Consider the following 19193-nt stretch of genomic DNA (forward strand, 5'->3'; position numbering starts at 1 on the left):
CAAAATGATCTGAGCATGGAGTCTCTTGAACCATGGAGTTGGACTTAACTGGTAGCTGTTCATGCTTCTGAGTGATAGTCAGTAGCGTGCTTGGTGCATGTCAAGTGAACCCAGAGCTATTTGGAGTCACCAGCCAAAGGATCATCTGCTGGGAAATTGTAGTCAGACCTACAAAAATGCGTTACCCGTGCCCTCTGTCATGAAGTGGTAGCATTTGTGTCCCAGCTGACCTCTGTAAAGATTCTGTAAGTGCAGCCATTTATTTAGGTTTTACACTGAAGTCAAGATTTGCTCTATTCTTTTTCTTGAGGTATGGGAATGTACCTCAGTCTGGAAGAGGGGGAGCACTATGTGTTAGCCTTGCCTTGAGTGCATGCATATGATTGGTCCTATTCTAATGGTGAAAGTCATATTCTACTTTCCTGCTGTCAGAGTAGCAATGTCAGTAGAAATCCCTTCAAAATACGTTAAATTATGTCATCTCTGAGACTACACATTCCCTTTCAGTTTTTTTTCTAAATAGACATTTCCTATTTTGTGAAATATGTTTTTATTTGGCATTAAGAAAATAGATGTGGCAGAACTGTTATTTTATCTGAGTTCCTTTCTGCTACATTTTGTCTTTCAAAGCAGTGGAAGTCTGTTATTCTAGGAAATAGATTTCTTAATTATTTTAAGGTCTTTAATGTATTTTTTCATTAATTTCACTCTGTTAGAGGTTCTGTATGTTTATTGCACGTAGATATTTTCCAGCATTTGCTACAAGTAGGCTGTGGCTCCACAGTCACTGAGATGGGGTCTGTGCGCTCCTGCTTTCCCAGCAGCCCAAATTTGGTCTGGATCAAGAATGGACACCTGATCTCATTTATGGAGAGTACGGTGGCTCCATGGCGGTTCCTGGGGAATCACCATAAAGCCTGACAATTCAAAATTAACCCATCAGATTTTTTCAATCAGATTTGAAACAACAGGGTTAGATTTTACTGGGTCAGCATGATTTTCACTCAGTCATAGGAGCTTTAAAGCTGGATTTGTAGCCTTGTCACACATACTTCTGTCAATCAGATTTTCCTGAACACTTAACTGAAAAATTATCTTCTAATACTTGGTTACAGTAAAATAATTTTGCTGGGTAATTTATTTTTAAATGGTGATAATAATCTTGCATCAGATAAGAAATAAGAAAGGGTTTCTGGTTCGGGTTGCTGAAAAAACTGCTTGCTCAAGAGATCATAATCTAATCTGAGTGGATTGAAAGATTGAAAATGTCTTCTTTAAATGTGAAGAGATTGTTGCATGTTAATTATTTATTAATTCATGTGGGTTAATACCCATTAGCATTTTTGAATATGGGCTATACCACACTCTGACAGCTTTGCATATAATCCCTACATATGTCTTAATTTAGATTCGTAAGCACTTGGCTAATACCAGGCATTCACCAAAATGTGTGTAAATGTGTTTATTAAGGAGTTTCCCAGCCCTCCCCCAGTAGTCATTAGGTAAAGTGTGCATTCTGAGGTGCAAGAGGACAGACTGGACTATCATGACTTTTGACTGTATTAATTCATTTTGACATAATGTGATTTCTTTTTTTTTTTTTCAAACTATGAGAGTCCTTCATGTTTCTTAAAACTGCTTCATAAGCAAGAATAATTGTGCTTGCTTCCTTGCTTTTTTATTTGGCATAAAATCTACAGGAGTGCAAAAAGGTGATTTCCCTAAAAGCAGGACATGTATAATTTACAGGGCTACCACAAAGAACTCCTAATGATTTACACATACGTGACTATATTAACTTGCCTCCAGCCACAACATTTACATGGTAATAAGTTGTCATCTTTATGCTATCAACTACTCTTGATCCAATTAAATCTCATGTTTTCTTTTCTTTATAGTTACTGTGCCATGGTGATCAGTCCTTGTATTTGCTGTCAATTTTGTAATTCATTCTTAGGAAGTTCTTAATGATCTGCAAAATATGGCTGGTCACTTGCCTGAAGTGGAGAATAAGGTTTTGACATCACAGTATCTAAAAATTTGCCACATTTTTGCCTCTAGAACTGTTGGGGTTTCTTTAGGAATCTGTTCTCTGTATTATGGAAGAGCAACCTCATTATTTTACATTTATCTTAAGATGTGGCTCCCCTAGCTCAGAACAAGGCTAAGTTCAGTTGTGCTAAATGCCATGCAATTGTATATTAAATAATATTCTTTCATGCAAAAATCTCACGCCATGTGTTCAGCTTTGCAGACTGTACCCCATCTGCATAAAGTCTGCTGCTTTTATTCAGGTAATTGGCTAGCCTTTCCATTCAGGATTCAGTCTTGTCTGTCCAATGATACTTAAATGCTCCAATCATATTAATTTGTAGATGGGAGTCTTGAGTATTTTTTGAATTGCTGTATCTTATAAGAAATTCTAGGTGCCTTATGCAGACAGATAGGAAAATAGCATGCAGACAAAAAGAATATTGCTTTAGGAGAAATGTTAATTAATGCACAATTGCAGACAACCCCATGAATGCATAGTATTACTAGAATTCAAATTATCATGAAGAACTAAAAACTGAGACAGAAGTAAATAACTGGCATTAATTTAACTTTCTTAACTCTAATTATTTGAACAGCATGACAAACATATAACCAAATGAAGCACTGTTTGGGGCTAGAAAAGATAGCTTCTAGGTCCCCAATGTACTTTACTCACTTCCTCATCTCCTTCAATGAAAGGAGTCAAGGTTCAGCCCTCTACACAAAGAACTGCAAAGAACTGCTGTGATGAGCAGGAATGGTGGCCAAGGGGAATAATTTGGTCCATTTCTTGAGAACACTATGAGAACTGTCCTTGTATCTATAGAAGACAAGGTAGCCCAGACTGTTTTAACTATGTTAAACGGGCTGTATTCGCCATTTTAACTGTATTGGGCTTGATCCTCTGCACCAGGAAAGAGTGAGCGAGGCCATTTTAGAAAGGTTCAAGAACCATAAGCCTGTAACAAAGGAAGATGTGTACAAAGCTTTAGTAAAAACAGAATAGACAACCATACCTCTGATTAACTCTTATGAAGGGTCACGATTAGAAAGATATCCACTCCATTGCCTCTAGTCTTTATTACTGAAGATATTCTAGTCTTTACCTCTGATACCTCTGACTATATGTGATATCTTGCTGACTAGCAAGATAATCCTAAAAAGCTTTCAAATTCAAGATGCTTCTGGTAAGTTTGGGGGTTTTCCCCCAGAAAATAGTCAGAATGCTTGGTACTTGGACTGAGGAGTAGCCTTGCCAGTTACGCACAGAGCATTACTGGAAAAGAAGAAAAAAAAAAAGCAACAACAAGTAAAAGAAAGATCCCTTTGAAGTGAAGATGCACTCATTCATGAAAGAGCTAAGTAGTTCAAAATGAGCTGGCATGTGGGAACTAACATGATACCATGCAGCTACCTCTGATTACCATCACCCATCACAAAGGGGCAGAATCTATTAGAAATAAGCAAATATGATGAAGGAGAAAGGCGTAGAAAGGAAAATGACCTTGCGATGAACTTGGATGCAGAGCAGGCCTTACCAAAGGAACAGGGCAAAACAGCCTCTCAAATTCAGAAGCAGGGAAGACATGTATCTGTCATACTGTGGAGGGTGCTTGACAGAGGACTTCTTAAAAGACAAGGCTGTATATTTTACTGTCCCATGAAGCTTACTGTACAGGTTTGTCTGAGTGATTTGGCATTAAGAGAGTTCAAAAAATTGTTTCTCTGAGTATAGATAAACTATGTCTTGAACACATCTTGAAAACTTTGACTAATTTTTCACTTGCCCTCAAGCCAAGAACTGACACCCCCTATCCCCGACCAAATCTGCAGATATAATTTCCTTAATGAAAAGAATCCAGAAGTGGGAGTTAAACCTTTCCATGTTCCTTTGGGTTTTATACAATCTTTCATCATCCCAAGGAAATTGAGTACTCTAAGTGAAGAATCAAATCTCAAAGCACTGCTCAAGTAAATGAAATCTCTTTTGCACATTAGGGACCTTTTCATCATAGTTTTGTGTTTCAGGGGATTTCACAACCTTTACTTGAGGGAAACAAATATTCAAATCCCAGTTAGACCAGAATAGAGGAAATATGCCAGGTTCAATTACCACTGGAGTTATCAGCCTGTGAGATTTTTTTCCATTTGTATCTTCACCATCTTTTTCATAAAGTTCTGCATAAGCTGTTGCTTGGACGTGGGAGAACAGAAGGGGAGTGACCACTCTGAAACTTGCCAGAAGAAAGGATTTGCTAGAAGTCTCAGAAAATGCTAGAGTCCTGAGCAGCATGTTTCAGGTGAAGTCTAACGGTGATGGTTTTTAAAATCTTCATTCCTATGAATTTTCTGGATGTGAAAATCTATCTGCATATGGAGATATATATAGTCCACCTTTTTTGAAGAGAGTGAATTTGCAAGAACAGTTTCTCTATTTTTTTATTTTTATTATTCTTTTGGATTAGATGAAATATATGAAAAGCATAGTTTACTACTTGGTGTGGAATGTCATTCACACTCAGAGAATAAGAGGAGGCAATTTATTATCCATTAAAAACAAAATCAAATGAGCAGAAAACACTTCTGAGATATTTTATATATATAGTAATGCCACAACAGAAGTGGTGACGTCCCTGGATATGTAAGATCTATGGGTGATTATGGTGATGGCCAAAGAACAAATTAGACAGTATCGACTGTATTTTCTGTGGTTCCTGTTGTTTGGAGCTGGTGCAATGTAACAGTATTTTGCTCACTGTGGCACAGACTAAGGATTTTCTGGCTATTTGCAGCTCTGTGTAATCTGCTGACTGCGTGTGGTATGTGGATAGCTTTGACATTTTCAAATTAGTAGTAGTCTAGATTCTGTGTAGCTTTGGGGGCTTCTGACATATTTTATCTATTTCTTTGTCCTTGGAGATAGATAGATGTGAATGTGATTACTCCCATGCTTATTAGCTCTCATGCTAAACTTGCCCCCCGTCTCTAACATTTTTGAATACCCTGTCTATTAGGTGTTGCAGCCAACTGTAGTGTATTGTGTCCTTGTTTCTGAGGTATAGTGTGTCCTTGTTTCTGAGGTTCTGCTAAGTACTGTAGTATTGCTTATCCTGTTTCCTTTCCTCCTCTTTGCTATCTACTGTGGCTTCCTCTGTTAGGTGAGGTGGACTTTTTCTCAGTCTCAAGCTCTGTGTCTGTACACGAAGAGAAATGCGTTGGGAGAAAAAGTTGACAGTTGCTGAAAATTGCGAAGAATGTTTCTACTCAAATTTATTTTGCCTTTCCTGCATATAATGGGACTCAGATTTTATACTAAAATAATACAAGGCTTGGACTAAATCACTGATATTGCCTGATTTATAGAGGTAAAAAAAGTCATCTCAGTAAATCAGCTGTGCAGCACAGTGGGAGGGTAGACCTAGTCTCCATTTGTATAAGAAATGCAAGTTCTGATTCTCCTCACACTTACTGCAGGACAGAGAGGAAAAGCTCTACTGAAATCAGTGAAGTTGCACCAGTTTAAAAATAACATGAGGTGAGAAAAGAACCAAGCCCCAGGGTGTTTCAAAGCTATGTGCTGAATCACTGAATCATAGAAAATAGGGCAGGAAGAGCCTCGAGAGGTCATGTAGTCTATCCTGCCTTCCCCAAGGCAGGATCAGCTGTACCTGTGTCATTCTGACAGATGTTTGACTAACCTGTTTTTTAAAACATTCAGTAATAGTGATTCCACCACGTCCCTCAGGCAGCCTGTTCCAGAACTTTGCTATCCTTACTGTTAGACATCAAGAAAGTCTTTCCAAGCTTGGCTGCTCCTGATGCGGTTTGAGTCTATAGTAACTTCACCTATTTACTGCAGACTTGCAGAGCAGTTGGGCTTGCAAAAGCCATTTAAAATATATAAACACTTAAGTCCTCTGTAGATTATAAAGTAACATTTTTTTCTAGCATTGGTAAAATATTTTGCCTTTTCAAACTGTGGAGGACAGAGGGTTTGGGATTTAGGAGAGAAAGATAGACTGAGAATTGAAGTTACAAATGAAGAGGCAATTCCCACCCAGCAGGGAGATGGGTGACTTTCTTCGGACAAGTGAGTGGATGCTCTTCCAGCAGAAGAAATATATTAACAATATAGACCTATAGTAAAGTCACTTTTTCAAGAGTTTTTGATCAGGAGAGAATTTGACCTTCGGGCTTTTAGCAAACAACTTGAATAGGGTAAAATGGTCTGTAGGATTATATTCAACACTGCTCTATATCCCTCTGTGATGGCTGCCCTTCAGATCAAGGCCATTATTTTGTATTAGCATTATTAAGTGACAGTGATTCTCCACCAAGAGCATACAGGCATATGAGGTTCAACTCACATTGTAACATAGCTGCTCTGAAATAGGTTCACAATTGACACTATTTATTGCAAGAATAATTCCTGGGAGAAAGTGTCTTTGATGTACATAATGGTGGTTCTTTTCAAATACAGGAGAAAAATATTATTTCAGGAAAATGTTTGATTATGCAAAAATAAGATTTTTAAAATATAGCTGTGGGCTTTATTTCTGTTATCAAATTATCCTGATTTATCATCAGGCTTCATGTTAGGGATTTCTACCGTGCTATCAAAAAAAGTGTATGGGGTAAAGCTTCCCTAGTAAAACTGGTAGCAGTCTGTAGTGATGACCTTTGCATTACCAATAACTTCAGGTATGTTTGCGTCTGTCTTCAGGCTTTTCAGCATGGTTCAGGAAAACGGGTAGTGTATACTACTGAGCTAAAAACTGTTGGAAATGGGTCAGGGTAACATCTGTGTTGTCGAGCAGATTGGCCCTGATTCTCAAGCTAAAATATACCAGCTTAGCCCTGTGCCTTTATCTAATCCTCCCTCCTACTAATTAATGCAATGAAAATTTAGCAGTTTAAACCTGTCACTTACATTTACTCTCTGCTTAATGTAAAATTATGTCATCTTTTCAAAAGGAATAGTAAACCTTTTGAATGTCAAACGGATTGTACATTCATGCAGGCTGTTCAGATTGCTTTGTTGTGTCCGGCCTAATGTAAGCTAGCATTCAAAGGACAATATTAACCACTAGGTTTTCTTCATTTTTATTGAAAAACTATATCAAGAGCATATTTTTTACAAACGGCACATCATTATAATGAAAATAATTTTACAGCTTGGAAGAGATTTTGTAATTCTCCTTTGTTACATCCATTTTGCTCCATGTGCTTTTTTTCTTCTTGTTGACCCTAGCGTACAAATCTGTAATGAAAAAAATTGATTGACTCTCAGAGTAGGGGATTGCAGTGTTGTGATTTCACGCTCAGTTGTTGGCTAACAAGGCTCTGTAGTTTTTGTTTAGAGAGGCCCAGTTGCAAAAAAAATGAAGAATTGTGTTAGTCCCAGCTGCCAAGGTTACAGAGCAAGGGGCTTAGAGGGCTCCGGGGTTCTAGGCGAGAGAGGGATTGTCTCTGCCCAGCAGGTAAGGCATAGAGCTAGACAGAAGCTGTTGTGTGCAGGATGCTGACTGACCCCAGCAATTCATAAATCCAAAAAATTACAACATTCTCTGCTTATCAGTAAATGGAGCAGACACTCAGCTGTGTAATTAACCCATTTGAATGTTACGACCGTGGTGCAGCCAGCTTGTTTGAAAGATGCATACCCTTGTCTGAATGCCCTCCTCGTAACATCCTGGGGATATCTTGGGTACTCAAGGTACTCATGTGCTGCTGTCAGTCTATTATATGTTATAAGTAAATACTTAAAATATTTCATATATCCGTTCTACAGATTGCTTTTTCCTTATTCTTATATTTAATGCTTAATTTTTTATAATGTATCTTTCCATGTGTCACCTAAAACATTATACTAAATTCTCTGAGCTGGTTTAGCTGCTTCAGGTAGAGATCGTGGAATATATGAAAGGAAAGTAGCCCAGATGCCCAGCCCTTACATGGCTCATTTCAGGCACATCTCCAATTTTAATTGACGGAAATCTGCCCTAAAAAGTCAGCTGTCAAAGTTGCCCAGCAATTCTGACTTTTTGTTTTATCTACTTACAGGCTTTGCCTGAGGCATCAAGTTATAAGTTGAAGGTAGTTTTATATACTTAACCTATTTATCTTATATTGTTTTATTAGTGTTCTGTTTTAATAATATGCTTTTTATAAAGCCCTGTGTGACTAATCCTCAAATTTTAACTACAAATTTGGAAGACCATCAAATTCTGCCTCTGCATACCACCACAAAAATCACTGCAGTTTTAAAAAACAGTAGGAAACAGCAGATAATTACTGCAGTGATGTCAAGGCAACAGGGAATAAACAGACCTATATAAAATGGTTCAAAATTTTCCCTTTTTTTTTTTTAGTGGATCTATCTTTTGAATTTACCGCTTTTTTATTTTTTTAAATCTCTGTAAGACAACAGACTTGTCAAGGTATGCCACTTACTGGCTATCATCAGGCAAACTTGTATATAGTGAGTGCATTTTTTCCCTGACCCAAGTTCATCCCTAAAAAGAATTCCACAGAAATCTTCAAAAGACGCTCGCAAGGTTTGTTTGTGTACAATCCTTCAGTCTAAGCAATGGCTAAACTGTTAACTACAGAGCCAGTAGGAATATAGGAAAGCATGGATTTGTTCCTTCAGTCCGTTATTGTGCATGGAAGGAAATCCGCAGGCACTGGGGCTATGTGTCCAAAGATACTTTTGAGTGAAAAAGCTCCTCTTGGTGTTTGCTTTGCCCTGGCTCCCCAGGAGGAATTACGGTCCTCTGATTCTTCATACCCTGTGCATCTCCTGTGTGTTGCTATATGTTACTAATCATGGCAAACCAAGAATAGCCATTAACTTAAGTCAATATTCACACACATACATTGTCTTCTTTTGTGGACTTTCTGAGGTTTGGTAATCTTGGCCAAATTTAGTGGTCAATATAACCAGTATTGTATCTTTCAAACTTAAGATTAATGTCTTTAGTACACCTTAGTACTGTATTTTCTCCCACAACTGCTAACACTCACTCTGCCTTTACCTTCCAGATATCATTTGGTGTTACCCAGATGCTATTTTCTTATAATTCCACTCTATCAAGATACTGATTTCTCATGCTATTTGGGTCCAATTCTGACATTTGAAAAAGTACATTTAGTGCAACATGCTTCCCCCACATCCCCGGGGTATCTCATCCATCATGTGTACTTACTGGCTTGTATTTCATTATCACCTACTATTCACATTTGCATTTATAAGTCATGTGTGAAACTCATTTGCAAATCTGCAGGCCTTTTTCTTCTGCAGTATCCTATACTGTAGTTAATATCCTTCAACATAAACTAAGCTATTGCACTGCTTAATATCACAGTTATAGGGGATTTCCAGGGTGTGATTTTTTTTTTCTTTTGAAGGCCTGCAAAACTGTGTGAATATTTTTAGACCATTCTTAGATATCTGTGAGAAATGGCCGTATTTTATTACAGTAAATGCTTGCCATATTCTGCTTTTGAAAGTAAAGCTACTTTTAAAAAGTATACCTGTATAGCAGAAGTTCTTATGACCACAGACATTTCCATTTGTTTTATGTCAGTTAAAGTCAGCTGAAAGAATTTTTTAAAAATACTTGCTTGGAAAAATTTGCATCATTACTGATATTTTTCAGGTCAAGTTCAAACATTTATGCAAAATTTTTCAAGCACCAGAATGTATTGCTTACCCTATCAGATAAATATCTAGTTAGCTGAACAGAAACATCAGGCAGTATGTGATTTCTGATCCTGTGTTGCACAGCATATTGTCTTCCTTTTAATTAAATTGTTCCATGGTGTTCTACCCTTAAGATTGTCTGCTTGCATTTCATTATCACTTGTTATTCAAACTTGCATCTCATTTGAAACTTGCAAACCTGGCAGGTTTACTCCTATCTTTGTTATAAATTATTACTTCATTTCCCATGTCATCTGTTAAGAGTGCAGCCTATTTTTAATGGTGTTTTCTCATGTGTAATGTTTCTCCAGCTCTGGATTCAGTCAACTTTGACTTCATTTCCCCCTACAAAGCTTGCTGGATCTCCATGATTTTATTACTTTTGATTTACTTTCCTCATGCAGCTTCCACCCTGATTTGCTGTTTTCCTCCTGCTGCCGTAGAGCACGTCTGTTAAAAACTCCTCCTTCTGGTTCAAAATAAATGAAAAGGAAGGAAGCAATATGAGATTTATGGAGTGAAAAGTACACTGGTTTGTTTAAGAGGGGGCAAAAGTGTAGTTGGTTCCTGTCAGCAAAGAAAGAAGCTTCTAGCACATAGTAAGTTTTTATTTTATCCAGTCTAAAAAGGCTAAGAAATCTGTACAGCTTGTAGCAATCTGTACAGCTTGTAATCAAACTGGGTACAATGTATTCAGCTTCCTATTAAATAATAGTAATTATTATCTGCTTACAGAATGTTTAGGAAACTATCAGCCTCTGCCATTCTGCCATTAAGCTTCACAGTAAATTTTTTTCACATTTGGATTGCTTGGCTCCTTCCCCATTTGCCTGGCATGAGAGTGGAAGTTGGTCCCTTTTTTTTTTTCTCAATCCTGCCCTCCATTGCCACTACGTGTGTTTATGGATACTTAAAATTACCCATGGAGAGATGGAGAGAACAGCTGAAGCCAAGACTTTGGATAGAAGCTTCAGGAATTTAAAAAGGAGACCCTGAGTGCTATTTCACTCTTCAAATACTGTTTCTTTGTACAAGGTAAAAACTGTCTTGTATGAAACTATCCTCAATCCATTTTGCATTCTGGCTTTGCCAGTTTTTAAATCCAGCTATGAAGTGTATGTCTTGAATGCATGCCCGTGTACACATAGCTTTAAATTTTCATTCTGAATTAACCATGCTGTGTTTTTACAGCCCCACTGCAGGCCCCTATGGAAAGACCACCATAGGAGCTAGCTGTGAGGGAGAGGGCTGGGGTGGGGGCTGTGTATGCTGATTTAGCCCTCTTTGGACATTGCTCCTGGGGACTTGAACCGCCCTGAAGCCCCTGACGGAGCCTAAAGCTCTCCTTCCGTTACCCTTTCAGAGGGAAACACACGAGGTGACAGCGCGCAGATCCACTCTCTCCCACTAAGAGGAAAGTGCGTTTTACACCTCCCAGGGCCTGCTTTGCCGAACCTGGTGTCCTGAGTAGAGCATGGAGGCAGGCATTTTTACAGAGAAAGCCTTTCCCAACCAGCTAAGAAGTGTATGGTAGAGAGAGATGTCCTTCCTCTGTTGAACGCGGAGGAGTCAAATCCACAATGTAGGAGTTACGCCAGATGTTGTCTGTCTGTATACCAAGGAGCTGTGCTCCATGGGATCATCTTTTGCAGAGCCTTGGAGGCAGTTTGGGCGATATGTGAGGAGAAATAATGGGTTTGCAGCTATGTGGACCAACCAGCCATTCTTCATTTCCTACAGGGTGGAAAGCAGAAGGAGGAGGCTCTCGTCTCCTGGTCCTCAGCTGTGCCACTTTCTATGTGTAAGCCAGGCACAGGGAGGGAGAGCAAACTGGTATCTTTTCTGGTTATGCATGCTCAGTGTTCTTTCATTTGGCTTACAACTTAGTTGTTAGATGTTTTTCTGGTAAAAAATATTTTGGGGGAGAAGTATTCTTCTCTTTAAGTGGCACAGGAACTCAAGATGAAAAAAAAGATTTAATAAATTGTCATTTTTAGGAGAGGATAAATCTTTAACCTTAATACAGAAAAACGCAGATGGTAGAATTAGTTATTATAGCAAATATATCTAATTTTAAAATGACAAAGTAGATGGGCAAAATCTGTCTGTGTAGAACCAGATCGTAAAGATTAAGTATTTAAACACACACCTCAGGACTGCCATAAAAATGGCAGTCACATTGCTTATCGGTGTCTTTATCCGTTTAAGGAAAATGCTTCTACATAGTGTGAAAGTCTGTGAACACTTTATTTAATATTCAGAAAATGTTATATGTTGGCAGTGGAAAACATAGGCTTGTGGTTTGAATTATGGTTATAGTGCAACACTAATCTTGCAGTCATTTGGCTATGGAGATAGCTCGCTCAAATGAAAAACAGCACCATTTTTTGACAAATATTATCTGGCACCTTTACGCTGCTGTTAACTGAAAACATAAAATACTTGCTCAGGTATGAGATTCAGTGGAAAATGTAGACTAACATTACGGATGGTATCACAAGAGAAAGTAGATGGGAATTTAGGACTCTCAGTTTCTCAAGTATTTTTTCATGTCTGGAATTAAATAGTGGGTTTTTCCTTCATCACTTAACTTCTGCTACTGTAACTGTGAGGAGCCTGGGCATGATGAGAATTTAACAAGATCTGTCATCTGGAGCTATCTTTAACTCAGAGGCTCTTCCATATATAGGAGCATTTGCCTCAATCATTCTCATCCTACTGTCCTCATGAGTGAGAGTATTTTTTGGGGTGGGAGGAGAGGAGGTATAATGGGAGAAATATGTATAAAAAGCTTCTTTCCCAGCTTTGCCATATAAGTAAAAGAATTGACTTAAACTTTGTACACTACTTCTAAGGCTTGGTGCTGACTCCAGCTTTCAATGTTTCACCTTCTCGAGAGTGTGGCTAATCATGCAGGCACCTCTGTGTGGTGTTACTCTTCCAGCATCCCTGGCCGGGGAGATGCTCTGGGTGCTGTTCGGGTCTTCTGCCTACACTGGAAAGCATCAGCCAGTTAGGTAAATACTGAAAGGAGTGCATTGCATCTGTGATAGTGAAGGGTAAGAGCTGGACATCTAAGGAAATTAAGTTACACACTAGTGGGCAATGTGTAATTACCATTGACAAATTTTCTTTGCCGACAAACTTAAAGGCTGTCCCAGACCATCAGAACAAATTGTATTGTTTGTACAGTGCTGTAAGATACGCATTTTTATCTACTATGGTAAATGCACATTCTTTTCATAAAGTATCTTGTTTTATTGTAGAAAAATGCAATTTGTAAGATATATATTGATATTGAATCAAATCCCAGGATTAGATATTTCCTTGTCATTATTATCAAGGAGTTAATTAGCTGCAGATCAATAAGCATTGAAGTTAAGTTTTAGCATAAAAATGTATATAATTAAACATGAAATTTAATGTAAGAATACCTGTAGATAACTACGCTACAACTTTAAAATAATGTTCTAGGCTTAAGAACTACATTTCTCAAAAGTAACTGAGTGAGCTCACCAGGCAGGTGGATTACCCGAGTACTTGCACAGTCTCAGGGTCTCAGGGTTAACTGCCTCCCAAACTGGAGTTTTCAGGGCTCCTACGAACATGAAAACATCCATACTGAGGCAGACTGAAAGTCCATCGAGATGAATATTTTGTCCCTGACAGCTGCCATTGGCAAGTGGTAGGGAGAAGAGCAGAAGATGACACAAATATGTAACACACTGTTCCCAGTCTGCCTCCCAGGAAATCTTTGGTGTAAAAACTACCAAAGATTGAATGTGGAGTTTTCTAGCAGACCACATAACCACTCCCACATACTCTTCCAAACCAGCCTGTTTCTATTTCTTGTCTTCCTCTGACCCACTTAACACTCTGGGCTAAGGCTTTTTCCAGTACTTCCAATTCTGTAGGGAAGAAACGCATGTTTTTAAGAATAAAACCATTTGTGGATAATCTTTTGCCCCTAAAAATACTTAGTATAGTAGCATAAAATAGAGCAAACCCTGAGTGCTGAGTACCGAGTGCTAATATCTACCATAGGTATAGGGCATGTCCCTGAAAATACATGAAATCTCATGTGAAATAGTGACATGCTTTCACTGCTTTTCTGTAGGATCTGTATAATTACTCTTTTCTAATGCTTTTTGTCTGTGTTAAACAAGAGAAAAGAAGTTCCTCTGGGCACACTTTCTCCTATACCAAAAGAAAACGAGTAAAGTTTGTAAAACCTGCCAAAGTGGTTCTCACCGCGGTCCTGGCTGGTGATCCACGGCTGGGGGCGTGAAAAAGAAAGCAGAGGCAAAGCGCACTCCAACCTGACACTGATATATGTACAATGAAGAAAATATTTTTATTTAAAAGACAGACAGCTGAGCAGCAGTTATTTGATCCATGCTGCTTGAGGGACAATGGGGAAGAGGGTATTTTTGTGATCGCTCTTCAGTGATTTCCGTGCAGCTTCATGGCTGCAGCTCCAGCAGAAATGGGAACTGTAATAACACTGCAATAGGGCAGAGTTATGTTGCAAGCATTTTTGGAGTTGTACTTCACATTCACATCTAGTGTGATTGCTTCCAGACCTAAGACATTTAGTTTGTTTTAAAAAAAAAAATTAAAAAAAAATAAAAAATAAAGCTTTATCGAGCTGAAAAGAACTTGCAAACTGAAAGGCACGTATTTCTAAATGTGAACTTGCATTCTGTGGACTTAAATTAAACAGTTCCTTTGTTTTGGAAGTCATATTCCTATTGCTGTCACAAGCATTTGTTTTGTAACTGTGCAAAAGGGACAGTGAACTGCGCTAAAGAAATCCTCTTCTCTCCAGAGGCTGAGAGTAAGCACCTTTGTGTAAAACTTGCGTGCAGAGATATCTGCACACACACACCTAGAGGGGCGGACAGAGCTTTCAGATGTATTCAGCCTTCACATAATCTATTGCATTTATACGATTTCATCTGCTTAAAGTGTATGGGTGAAAATGGAAATGCGCTTGTGTTTGTACACTTAAGAAAAAAAGCTAATTATATGTGTATGTGATGTGTAAATACGAACTATTTGATCATACGGTATTCCAGTGCTCTCTTTGCATAACCTACCCTTTTTGTTGCCTTGCCATTTCTGAATTACATTACCGTCCCTATCCCTGTGGATAACACCTTTAGTTCTCATCCTCCCACTATCCTGACCAGGCAATGTGAGCTCAAAATGTATAAGAAAATTAAATAACTCCCAAATAATCAGTAGCAACTGTTGAGGGTGGTTTTTTTAAGTACAGTGATTTGAGTTCTACACGTACTAGTATTTCCTACTGATACATTTGAAAGCAAATGGTGAGCCCATTTCAAAATGTGGAAACTCCACTTACCAGTTGCTAGTTCTTGAGAATGTGAAGTGTTTGACCTCAAATCTGAGGTATTTCTGCATACATGGGATTGCCATTCCTGGTCACAGACTGAATTATTTAGAAGCCACATCTCGCACTGTCAGCCTGCAGAGCAGCTCTGTCACTGCAAGACTTCCTTTTCCTTAGTGACTTTCCCAGACATGCTGCAGTATTTCTTACCAAAGAAGAGGAGAAGGGAAACCGGTTGGAAGCAGAAGATGACAATACAAAGGGAAGGAAAAAAGAAGGGAAACGTGAAGGCTGTAGTTCTTTGCTATTGTTTAGTAATGTTTAAGGATTTTCCAAAAAAATTTATATGTACATGCAAATATTATAAACATCTTTAGAAAGAATTTAAAATAAAAGGTTTATCTTTTCTCCTCGTGTAACCAATATATGTAAAATTTTTGCCAAATCCACAAGTATTCATTTTGTAAAAAAATGTAAGAAGCATAAAGAATTTTTCAGACCTATTACAAAGATTAAGATTGCTGTGAAAATATTCTGCTACGTGCCTAAATTATTGCTTATATTGTAAAGTGAAGGAAAGACTGTTTTGCAGCTAGAGATTATTTTGTTAACGGCTGTATCTCTGTTTTGAAAGCCTGAATATGTTTGTCCTGAAGATCTCAGTGGGCCTGGCCTGTATGTGCATAAGTTTACAATTTAGTTTTATTTATTTTGAAATGAAACAAGTGCATAAATTCCAGGCTCATGTGGAGATTCCTAATCAGCAATTCTCTCTGTAATTTTAGAAAAGAAATCATGAGAGCTTTGTGTAAGAAAACAATGTGCCAAGTAATGAAATCATAATGAACTAATTACGAGCTAACTACTTTAAGCTAGCTACTGTTTGCCCTACCCCTCTAACATGGGTTAATAATTATATAAGAAATGATGTTACCAGCATACCATAATAATTATAACCAGGACGTTTTTAACATAGAATTATTGAAGAGTTCCCAATCTTCCAGCTCTGTAGCCTAAAATGGGAGCCTTGCACAGGGCTGTGCTCTGAATCATCGCTTTCTTTGCTTGTTAAGTGGAGCTTGTAGTGGTGCATGTTGTTAATGACAGTGTTTCGGATGTAATTATCATGCTTACGGGATGACTCTCGGGGCCTGCTGGTCTGCATGTATTGATTATCTGGTTGGCTGACCTATCCAGTGGAAAAACTGCTACACCCCACAGAAAAAAAGGGAAATAGTCATCTGTCTTGTGCCCAGTAAAGTTGCAGAAGGAATCATGGAAGCCAGGAATTCAGGTACACAGACTTGGGGCTGTCTCTACCTGTCACTTCTCCTTGGCTCCCGCTGTGCTGTACAAGCTGCAGGAAACTGATTTCTAGCCTGAGAATAATGCGAGAAGAAGGAACTGGTGGGAGAAAAATATGTACTGTACTATGGTTTTCCAATAGAGGATGTGGGAGAAAAGATTTCAAAGTGAAACGGATGACAGAATTTCTCATAAGCCTGGTGAACAGCTTTTTTCCGGATATGTTTATCTTATGACTCTTTGACCCTTCCCCTTTCTCTGGAACTTTTCTTTCCCAAGGAAGAGCAGTCCTTAGGATGCATTGAAATTTATAAAAAATGAAAACCTGAAAACCCATTCTTACATGAAAATAAGGTATCATTTGCAGACTTTTATTTTTTCGAGACTTAGACGAGCAGTCACAGGGCTGAAAGCCATGGGAAACTTTCCACTTTCTTTTCTTTCTGCCACCAACTGTCCTTAATCCTTTTCATTTTTTCAGGTATCTACAAAAATAATTTGCTTGAGATTGAGAAACCATTTGTAAAGCAGATTATTCGATGGGTAGACTAAGATAGGCCGCGCTTGTGTGATCCTTTCTGATCCTAAGTACCTCACTTAAGGCAGTGGGTGCATTGGTGTTCACACTTGTGGGAGAAGAGCATTGGTGCTTGGCAGCAATGATGGCTGTAAAAAGCTGCATAGGCAGGGGGCCGTACCTGGGTCAGCGGTGGTGAAGCTGAGGAGAGACCTTGGCACTATCGGGTGTATTTGTCTACATTTTTTCTTCAGTTCAGTCTTGCCAACTCTTGCTTTTCCGGTGTAAGCGAAAGCCTTTCCCAGGAAAGCAGGAAGAAACGGTTGAGCATCAAAGCTTTTTGCTTAAAATAAAACAAAACTGGAGAACTCCAAAGACACAAAACCCCTTCATGCTGAGCTTTAGTGGCTCAGAAACCTCTGAGCACCGCAAGTGTATTTGGGCCAGTGGTTAAGAAGACAGGGCTTCAGTGTGGGAAGAGGTGAAGTGGAAGAGGATGCCTGCAAGTGAACGGAGGATGTGTGTGTCCAGGAAGGTTGGGTAACGACTGGGTGAGGGCAGGATGGTAATCTGCTGTGAAAAATAACTGCAAATGCCTGTGTAAGTGAATGCCAGGCATGAAGGGTTTTGTGATGAATTGATTAAAGGGCTTACTGTGCAAGTGGGTGTTGGTATTTATGGTAAGGAGAAAGGGAGGTCTGTAATTTACTTCCGCTTAGGGTGGTAACTTTTTTTTTGACAGCTTTGCAGTCTTTGTCAGGGTCAGCAAGTCTTAAAGTGGTCCCCATGCCCGTGATGGATGCTCCGCAGAACTGGATTAAACAATAAAACTTCAGGACTTTTCAGAAGAAGTTTGAAGGTCGCAGAGTCCTGTTGGTTCAGATGTTTGGGAGGCTTTAGTCTAAATCATACCATTTGGATTGTTTCAGCAGCTCATACTTAGCAACCGTACTGTTTGTAACCAAGATGCTTTCTCAGTGTTTTATTCTTTGCACCTACATTTCATATTTTCTATTACTGAAAGTGATTACCAGTAATTGTAAAATTGTTGGAAGTATTTTGAAACAGCATAAGATTGTTCCAGTGTCATCAACTTTTTAACTTTGCAGACAGATGTGGTTTGATAAAACCTTGTTGTCTGAATATCTCTACCAGCTTTCAGCTTGCACAAGATTGCCAGAAATAGGAGACATCATTTACTGTCTAGTCATCTCATTTGTTCCATATTTCAGCCAAAATAAATTCTGTGTTGCCCTACCCATTTCCTTCTTTCCTCATGCAAGATGTCAGCTCTGTATCTTTTTTTTTTTTTTTTTTTTTTTGTCAGGGAGCATAGTTTTGTTCATCTGGTTGAAGCTCCCTAACAATGAGAATTACAAATATCCAGATTCTGTGGATTGTCTGCAACATGACAGATACGGCATTCGATATCCTGTAACTGTCCTCTGAAACAGGCAGGTTTGGATGTGATTTGTCTCTACCCACAAATCAAAACTATGTGTTTGCTACCTATCCTAATTTTAGAGCTATCTTAAGATGATAAACCTACTGATTTCATAAAAGTGAAGTTTCAGGAGGAGATACTAACAAGCATTTTATGGGAAACTGTTGACATATGTATACAAGGACAGACATTTATGTAAATTAGTGTGTAGGATTCAGGAAATGTGAACATCTGGTTTCTCTTAATAGTCTCTTCTACTATTTAATTAATAGAATTATTTTCATCTCATTCATGTCTGACCTGAAGAATTAATGAAATGTAGTTCTCTTTCAGTCAACACATCTCCACTGTGTGTACATATTCAACATGTCTTTCTGAACTTAGTAAATCCATCTGTTTGAAAGGACAATGTGAAATTCTGTGTTAAACTGTGGTCTGCTACACACATGTCCATTCTCCTTTTACTTTCTTTGAGCACAGAACACAGTAAAATGTATTGTACGGCGTACCAGTTTGATATCACTTTGATAGACATGATGTGACCTTATATACACACTCCAATGTACTCTAATCCATGGTCTCCCAGCTCCCACTCTGCAGGATTTCTGCGATGTTGATGGAACCCTGTGATTTCGCAGAGCAGCTGCGGTGACCCCTCGCCCTGCTCACTGTTGCTGACAGCTGCCTACCATGTGTAGAGGAAACCTCACAGACTAAAATCTCCCTCATAAAGCAAAGATCTTTAGATAAACATGCAGGTCTGATCATGCTACTACTTTAAAAATAAATAGTTTAAACCCAGAACTTTTTGTGTGGTGCTAAAAGAGTGGTA

General features: G+C 38.6%; 1 protein-coding gene across 3 annotated transcripts in view; it reads left to right on the plus strand.

Annotated features, from left to right (window-relative positions):
• Positions 1–19193, plus strand: part of CDK14 (cyclin dependent kinase 14) — a 325979-nt gene that overhangs the window by 281170 nt on the left and 25616 nt on the right. Inside the window, exon 15 of one of the 3 annotated variants that reach the window (XM_075082797.1) lies at positions 17660–18194. The exons of the other annotated variants lie outside the window; for them this stretch is intronic. The gene's annotated coding sequence lies outside the window, so the exon portion shown is untranslated. Of the gene's footprint in view, positions 1–17659; positions 18195–19193 lie in introns of those variants that run through there. 3 annotated transcript variants of the gene reach the window in all.

Source organism: Phalacrocorax aristotelis, chromosome 2 (assembly GCF_949628215.1).
Source record: "Phalacrocorax aristotelis chromosome 2, bGulAri2.1, whole genome shotgun sequence".
Lineage (NCBI taxonomy): Eukaryota > Metazoa > Chordata > Aves > Suliformes > Phalacrocoracidae > Phalacrocorax > Phalacrocorax aristotelis.